Source organism: Oncorhynchus kisutch, linkage group LG26 (genome assembly GCF_002021735.2).
Source record: "Oncorhynchus kisutch isolate 150728-3 linkage group LG26, Okis_V2, whole genome shotgun sequence".
NCBI classification, from domain to species: Eukaryota; Metazoa; Chordata; class Actinopteri; order Salmoniformes; family Salmonidae; genus Oncorhynchus; species Oncorhynchus kisutch.
Genome location: NC_034199.2, coordinates 16,708,095 through 16,716,383, shown reverse-complemented (window position 1 = coordinate 16,716,383; position 8,289 = coordinate 16,708,095). Strand labels below are relative to the sequence as shown.

The 8,289-nt window shown below is 39.9% G+C and overlaps 1 pseudogene; it reads left to right on the top strand.

The window, feature by feature from the left end:
* Nucleotides 1-4,935: 4,935 nt before the first annotated feature.
* Nucleotides 4,936-8,122, top strand: LOC109871141 (endothelin receptor type B-like; annotated as a pseudogene).
* Nucleotides 8,123-8,289: the final 167 nt, after the last annotated feature.

Genomic DNA, 8,289 nt, shown 5'->3' with positions numbered 1-8,289 from the left:
TTTCCCATACGTACTGCTCTGGCCCATTCCCAAACGTACTGCTCTGGCCCATTCCCAAACATACTGCTCTGGCCCATTCCCAAACATACTGCTCTGGCCCATTCCCAAACGTACTGCTCTGGCCCATTCCCAAACGTACTGCTCTGGCCCATTCCCAAACGTACTGCTCTGGCCCATTCCCAAACGTACTGCTCTGGCCCTTTCCCATACGTACTGCTCTGGCCCATTCCCAAACATACTGCTCTGGCCCATTCCCAAACGTACTGCTCTGGCCCATTCCTCTGGTCATTGGAATGAGGATATTATGCAGAGTGTCAAGCAAGGTGATAATGTGGGCAGTATTGTAATGACCAAGAGTGGCATGACGACGAAGGACACCGTTCTGACTAATGGCTGCACACATTGTGGTGTTGCCACCACGCTGTCCAGGGACATTGACGATGACGCGGTGTCCTCTGAGGTTTTTTCCCCTGCGTCTTGTTTTGGCTAGGTTAAAGCTGACCTCATCAACGTAGACAAAATCATAATGCTCTGCAGCAGAATCTAGTTCCGTAAAAACTCTCAGAAAAAGACAAGACATTATTGCATGACAGTATGAATAGACAGAGCAGTCAATATGTAGCACAATATTGGAATACAGTACCAACGACAGGATAGTATAGCTTACTTGTACATATTCATAGAGTAGTCGTTTAAATCTGTCAGAATTTGGCTCAAATGGTACTCTGTAGAGCTGCTTCATACAAATCTGATGGCGTTTCAGGAGACGGCCAAGTGCGGATAAACTCACACTATTTATGTTACTGAATGTTGTGTTGTCGGTGATGATGTGGTGTTGCAGTTGTTGGAAACGTATGCTGTTGTTTGAAATGACCATATTCACTATGTTTTGTTCCAGTTCTGCTATGAACAGCCGGTTTCATCCTCTATTGAAGGGTCATCTAGTAGTATGCTGTTGGTATGCTGTACTATTAAGTACAATTTCACTATTTTCAATACAATAAAGTAGTGTATTGCTGTTATGCTAAGTATTTACTGCAGCATACTGTAAAGTATAGCGCATTGTATAGAAGTATTGTGGGAGGAGAAAGAATCACTGGCTCACTAACATATTTCAAGGCATGCCTTGTGAGTGGCTATATTTGTTGCACCCATTAGTGAGAGTCCTGTACCAATTAAGTGATATGTGGTAGTTGTTTTGTAACAATTAAGAGTGGTAGAGGATGTTAAATTAGTTGGTAAATATTTACCCATGTCTGTTTGATGTGTTTTGTCCTGTAATCGCCCAGCTTGGAAGCCTTTTTTAGGCGTCTTGGAAGGCAAGCGATATATAACACGTATTCAGTAATATGCAAATTCATGACAGCCAACCTGCTTGCTCTAAATCCCTTGTAATTACTGTAAAACACTGTAGAAATATTTTTTTTACCGTTTGATAGTCACCTTTACTGTATTGTGTTCTATTGCTCTGGCATCAAGTTAGTGTGATTGTCTCAGTATTGTACTGCCACTATCTAGTCAGAGATATATTATAAGATCTGTAGGTAGATATTACAATCATTTTGAAGACCAATGTATCCTTAACTACAACAACATTTTCACTAACTGTTAAAGCCACATTTGAATTGCTTTGACTTTTGATATGCGTTTTTTTTAAATCAACCTTTGTCGAGTGCGCTGACTGTAAGTTGCTAAGGACAAGAGCACCCACTAAATGACCCAAATGTAAACTTGCAATGTACTCTGGGTAATATGTCCCTGGATGGGCAATTCCAGTAATATACTGTACATTTGATTGCAGTAACATTTTTGGTACTGTAAAATAATGGATTATTTTAGCTGTAATCCAATTGCTGCAAGTAAATTACTGTACATTTGACAGAAAATGGTTTACAGTGCAGTAATGGGCAGTCACTACATGGGGGGTTATTAATGGGGGGGGGGGGTACTAGTGTGCTGTGGTTTAAGATTCCTCTGTCGTGTGGTTCTACGCCCCGAGCTATCTTTCTACCTGCCAAGCAGATGAAATATCTAGATAAAAATAAAAAGAGGTCAGCTCTCCCTGTCCAGCAGTTCCGACACCCTGTAAAGGCCACTGCAGACTGGGTTATGTTTGCTCCTAGCAGAAGCACGACTGTGCTTGCATACTCCCTTATAATGTCCAATGCAGACGTTTTCGTCTCAATATAAAATTATTTCTGGGTAACAATTAAGTATCGTACTGTAATTCTTTTCAATTACAATGCTAACAAAATAAACAAAAAATAGCACACAAAAAAATGTAATAATTTTCCTAGGACTGTCTGGGAGTGGTCTTAGTGGGGAGGGGAAAACAGAAAATGAGTTACTGGCAGAGGCGTTTGGCACTCTCTTTCTCATTGATCTACTAAATAATTTACTGCATAGTGATGTTGCCATGGAAGGCCAAAACTCCATCCCACCAAAACAGGCTGAAATTTCAGGCGGTCTTTTCAAACATCTCTTACACTAAAAGGGCATTATCATAATTTTCACTACTTCACAATGTTATTCCAACCTCATAATGCGGAAATATATGTAAAAAAAACAGGCTAATCACATTTTTGACTGCAATGAGCCTTTAAAGACCTTTATTTGAAAACGACCAGTCGACCAGTCACAGACAAATGGGCGTAGACGTTGGCTCCCGAACTTCAACTTGCCTCAAGAAAAACGCGAACAGCCGAACACCAAAACATCACAAAATGTTGTCATAATACATCTGTGAAACGGCATGCCACTTTTCAACTGGAGAGTATGTGACGGCCTTAAGATGGTTATGTGATGTCCAAAGCTTCAAACTTCATCAACGGTCATTTTACTTTGATTACAAGCCTTGATACTTTTGTATCGGATCAGACTGCTTTGAAGATTTTAGGCAAACCTCAAACCTTAAAACAATAAAAATGTCTCACATTATACATTTTTCATCTTTGTGCAAAGTCCGCAAATGGCTCTTTCATCTTTTCTCACTTAGCCTTCATTGTGCAAAGCTATCTGCTTCAAAATCTATACTATTTCAAAACAATTACAATACAACGATTATGCATTGACATACTCAGTGCTCCCTCTTTCCAAGAGGTCGAAGTATTTTGTCCTCTTCACAGACTTTACAAATGTCATCCAACGCCGTAGGTGGGCAATTTTGGCAGATAAACTTTCCATCACAAGAGTTACCACTGGGTCTTGACCTGATTGTCACAAGTCAACTGGCCCCCTGGGATTTGCACGTTCTCCGCTAAGATCCGAGGGGCAGTCACTCGTGTCCAGAATCTTGGATGATTGCACACCCCCAGATTCTCTGGAATCCGTCTGCATCCCCAGACTCATCAGAGAGAATTTTTGATAAAATACATGGCAACAGTTTAGTGTGCATTTTATTATCATATGAAATGTAGAATTCAGTGTTGCCCATTAGTCCTATGTCCCTAGCCCATAGAATTAAGAACTAGAATACAAACTTTCAGGGTTCATTACCTTGCCCCTCTAGTAATTTACTACACTCTTAGAAAAAAAAGGTGCTATCTAGAACCAAAAAGGGTTATTTTGGCTGTCCCCAAAGGAGAACCCTTTGAAGAACCCTTTTGGGTTCCATATACTGAGGAACCCTTTCCACAGAGGGTTCTACATGGAACCCAAAATCGTTCTACTGGAACCCAAAAGGGTTCTACCTCTAACCAAAAAGGGTTCTCCTATGGGACAACCCAAAAAACTTTTGGAACCCTGTTTTCTGAGAGTGTAGCCCAGGGGTCCCCAATTACATTCAGCCATGGGCCGATTTTTCCTTGAGCGGATGGTTGGCAGCTGGAACATAGTTATAAATAATTTGTACACTGCAAATTAACCACAAGAATCCCAAACAGAATCCCCAAAAACAAATCATTTCAACATTTATTACATTGGGATATGATCACATACTGTATGCGTCTCTATTTATGTGTGGAAATACTTGGGAACAGGTTCCCAAATTAAAATCACTTTGAACTGATTTCCTAGTGATTTTACAGTGTTTTATGTCCAACAACCAAAACGACAAAAATACAAAATATATTGTTATCTTGCTCAGAAAACCTGTGGGGGGGCAAATAAAAATCCCCCGTTGGCCACCTATTAAGGAACCCTGCCATGGCCTCTCAAGATGGACACTTGTTTCAATCACAAAGATCATCATAGGATTCACACACTGGCACAAATACTGGGTCAGATGTCCCTAAAAGTCTTTTATCGTTGCTGTTTTTGAAATGGGATTTACAATGGTAGAACCATAGAATTAGAAATGAAAATGCTATTTTAATAGGATCTCTATGGGTAGAACCCCCATTGGATTTAGAGCACAGCTCTATCCTGTGTGGAGTATGATCTAAGCCGAGGACAAGATTTCAGTGTATGAGGAGTAATTGTGGTGACAGATTGATGACTAACCTTGCCAATAAAATATTGGTCTAAAAAACCTTCATCTGCCTTAGCTGTATGAGTTAGGCCACATACTGCTGCTTGTTTAGGCTACAATTGGCTATCTGATTGTGGAGAACAATTTGATGCTGGATTGATTAGTAAACTGACATATTTCAATGTTATCTATATTTTCACAGACAATCATTCATGCTTCTTGTTGTAATCAAATAGACTTTATACCAATTTGATTTGTTTTTGGTATCTCTCCAGGTTCTAATGTGTCAAGTAATGGTTTACGTTCTCATTTGCAGATTGCTGCCTGAGGATAAATTGCCGGGCTTTTTGAAGAAATCATCTACAATGGAAATTGTAGCTTTGTAGTTCTGTCTCTGCTGCTCTCCAATGGAATGGTTTTAATAATCAGTGCAGCGACCAAAGAACAGAATCCACAACCAGCTCCTATTATTCAACTGTTTGAAACATCCTCTCCACGAATCCAATAGCTTCATTCCCTCATTCAAAATGCCAGGACAAAAGACCCCACCCCATCATATGTGCTTAGTGTCAACTGGAATCAGAGACACATTCAAATACATCAATACTGTGATGTCTGCTCTTGTATTTATCATTGGAATAGTTGGTAATTCAGCACTGTTGAGAATCATATATGAAAACAAAAGTGGACCTAACATTCTTATTGCCAGTTGCTTTGGGGGACATGCTGCATATCGTGATAGACTTTCCAATCAACGCTTACAGGGTGAGTTATTTGCAATTTGGTGTACAGTTACTGTCTATCCTGACATAAAATATATATTTCGATTTGATTATCAAAATGGTCAACATCTGATTGTTTTATAAAAGCGTTTTTTTTGTGTGTTTGTGTTGGTTACAAATGATTTTTCCTGACCTAAATGTTGACATGTCTTTGCAGCTGATGGCTGAGGACTGGTCATTTGGTTTGGTGCTCTGTAAACTAGTTCCCTTCGTCCAGAAAACATCTGTTGGAATTACAGTGCTGAGTTTATGTGCCTTGAGCATTGACAGGTAAGAGGATTGCACATTCAAGTCACATTTCTGTTCCTAGTTACACTATATACGCATATACAAAGGTATCTGGAAACCAGTTTAAATTAGTGGATTCGGCTATTTCAGCCACACACATTGCTGGCAGATGTATAAAATTGAGCACACAGCCATGTAATCTCCATAGCCAAACATTGGCAGTAGAATGGCGTTACTGAAGATCTCAGTGACTTTCAACGTGGCACAGACATAGGATGCCACCTTTCTAACAAGTCAGTTCGTCAAATTTCTGCCCTGCTAGAGCTGCCCTGATCAACTGTAAGTGTTATTGTGAAGTGGAAACGTTTCGGAGCAACAACGGCTCAGCCGCAAAGTGGTAGGCCACACAAGCTCATAGAACTGGACCGCCAAGTGCTGAAGCACGTAGCGCGTAAAAATCGTCTGTCCTCGGTTGCAACACACACTACTGATTTCCAAACTGCCTCTGGAAGCAACGTCAGCACAATAACTGTTCGTGCCAACTGTAAAGTTTGGTGGAGGAGGAATAATGGTCTGGGGCTATTTTTCAGGGTTCGGGCTAGGCCCTTTAGTTCCAGTGAAGTGAAATCTTAACACTACAGTATACAATGACATTCTAGACAATTCTGTGCTTCCGACTTTGTGGCAACAGTTTGGGGAAGGTGTTTTCCTATTTCAGCATCCTGTTTTTGCACAAAGCAATGTCCATACAGAAATGGTTTGTCGAGATCGGTGTGGAAAAACTTGACTGGCTGCACAGAGCCGTGACCTCAACTCCATCAAACACCTTTGGGATGAATTGGAATGCCGACTTCGAGCCAGGTCTAATCGCCCAACATCAGTGTCGTAAGTAACAAGAACATTTTCTAGGATATAGACATATCTGATATTGGCAGAAAGCTTAAATTCTTGTTAATCTAACTGCACTGTCCAATTTACAGTAGCTAATACAATGAAAGAATACCATGCGATTGTTTGAGGAGAGTGCACAGTTATGAACTTGAAAATATATTAATAAACCAATTAGGCGCATTTGGGCAGTCTTGATACAAAAGTTTGAACAGAAATACAATGGTTCATTGGATCAGTCTAAAACTTTGCATTATGGCCTTTCTCTTGCATTTCAAAGATAATTTTGTATTTAAAAAACAAACAATTAAACACATGTTTTGTATCATATTTTACTAGATCCAATGTTCTCCTAATTTTCTCCAACATTAATTTAACATTTCCACAAACTTCAAAGTGTTTCAGTTCAAATGGTATCAAGAATATGCATAGCCTTGCTTCAGGTCCTGAGCTACAGGCAGTTAGATTTGGGTATGTCATTTTAGGGAAAAATTTATAAAAGGAGCAGATCATGATTTTGGAATGAGATGTTCAACTAGCAGGTGTCCACATACTTTTGGTCATGTAGTGTAGTTGGAAATAACTGTATTACTTCCATTTAACATGCCAAAACCAGAGAATGAATACAATTGTTATATGAAGAGTAATATTGTGAAAGTTGGCTGATATCTACATGTCAAAAGTTAATTATCTTCGTAGTAGGCCTTGAAATTCTAATATGTTCTTTAATTGTTCTTTAGTTTACAATTGGCTCATTCACCCCCCCCTCCTCTGCCCTGTAACTATTCCCCAGGTCGTTGCTGTAAATGAGAACATGTTCTCAGTCAACTTACCTGGTAAAATAACGAATGAATAAAAAATACAAAAAAAAATGAACAAAACACTCCCCAGCCACATAATTTCCCTATTGATTTCCTAGGTATCGAGCTGTTGCATCCTGGAATCGAATCAAAGGCATTGGGGTTTCAACGTGCACAGCAGTAGAAATAACTTTGATATGGGTTATATCAACAATCCTGGCTGTGCCTGAAGTTGTCGGCTTTGATACGATAATAATGGACCATAGAGGACAGCATCTGACAATATGTCTCCTTCATCCCAACAACAAAAATCAGTTCTTGCAGGTAATTTGTGAATCCAGACAAAATTGAGTAATATAGAAAATAAGGTCAATAATATGTTTGATTTTGTTTTCTTTTGATAATAAATGAAAATGACACTGATTATATAATGAAGCCAGTGATGTGTGCTTATCATCACATTCCAGTAGTTAGATCAAATATGAAACAGCAACACTAATACTGTTCTTTATTATGTTTTCGTAACAGTTTTATAAATCAGCAAAAGACTGGTGGCTTTTCCGGCTTCTACTTCAGCATGCCGCTGGCTTGCACGGCTGTCTTCTACACTCTGATGACCTGGAAGATTCTGAGGAGGAATGAGAATGCACTGAGCAACTATACCGAACAGGTGAGTACAGACCAGAAATCTCCAGCTCTAGAACTGGAGTGCTATTAGATGTGTAGTTTTCTGTTCCAGCCCAGCAGTCATATCCGGGCACAGAACTTTTGGGCGACGTGCTCGACAACAAAAAAATGTCACGCCCAAATAAACCGGGTCACAGGCTAGTTGAACAATTATTACAAGAAGGAAAGGAGCACAATCTGATGAGTAAAGTATTTTGCTAAACTATTTTGCTAACCAATGTTTGTATCTGTTAGGCAACGATTATTCGGCTCCAGCCAGGCTCAGTCTCTTATTGAACAGTGCAAACTGTGCTCTTCTTCAGACCAAAGTCCTGACAAAGTTCACTTGAGCACCCCTCCTCTTCGGCCGATGCCAAAATAGTCCTAATCACCCGCACACAAGTCTTCAGCCGAGGCCAGAAACACAGTCTGTGTGAAATGATTATGTTGCTCCTAATCTTCAGCCGAATGCCAAACGCTGTCATCCCTCGCACACTTCCGTCTTCGGGATAAGTCA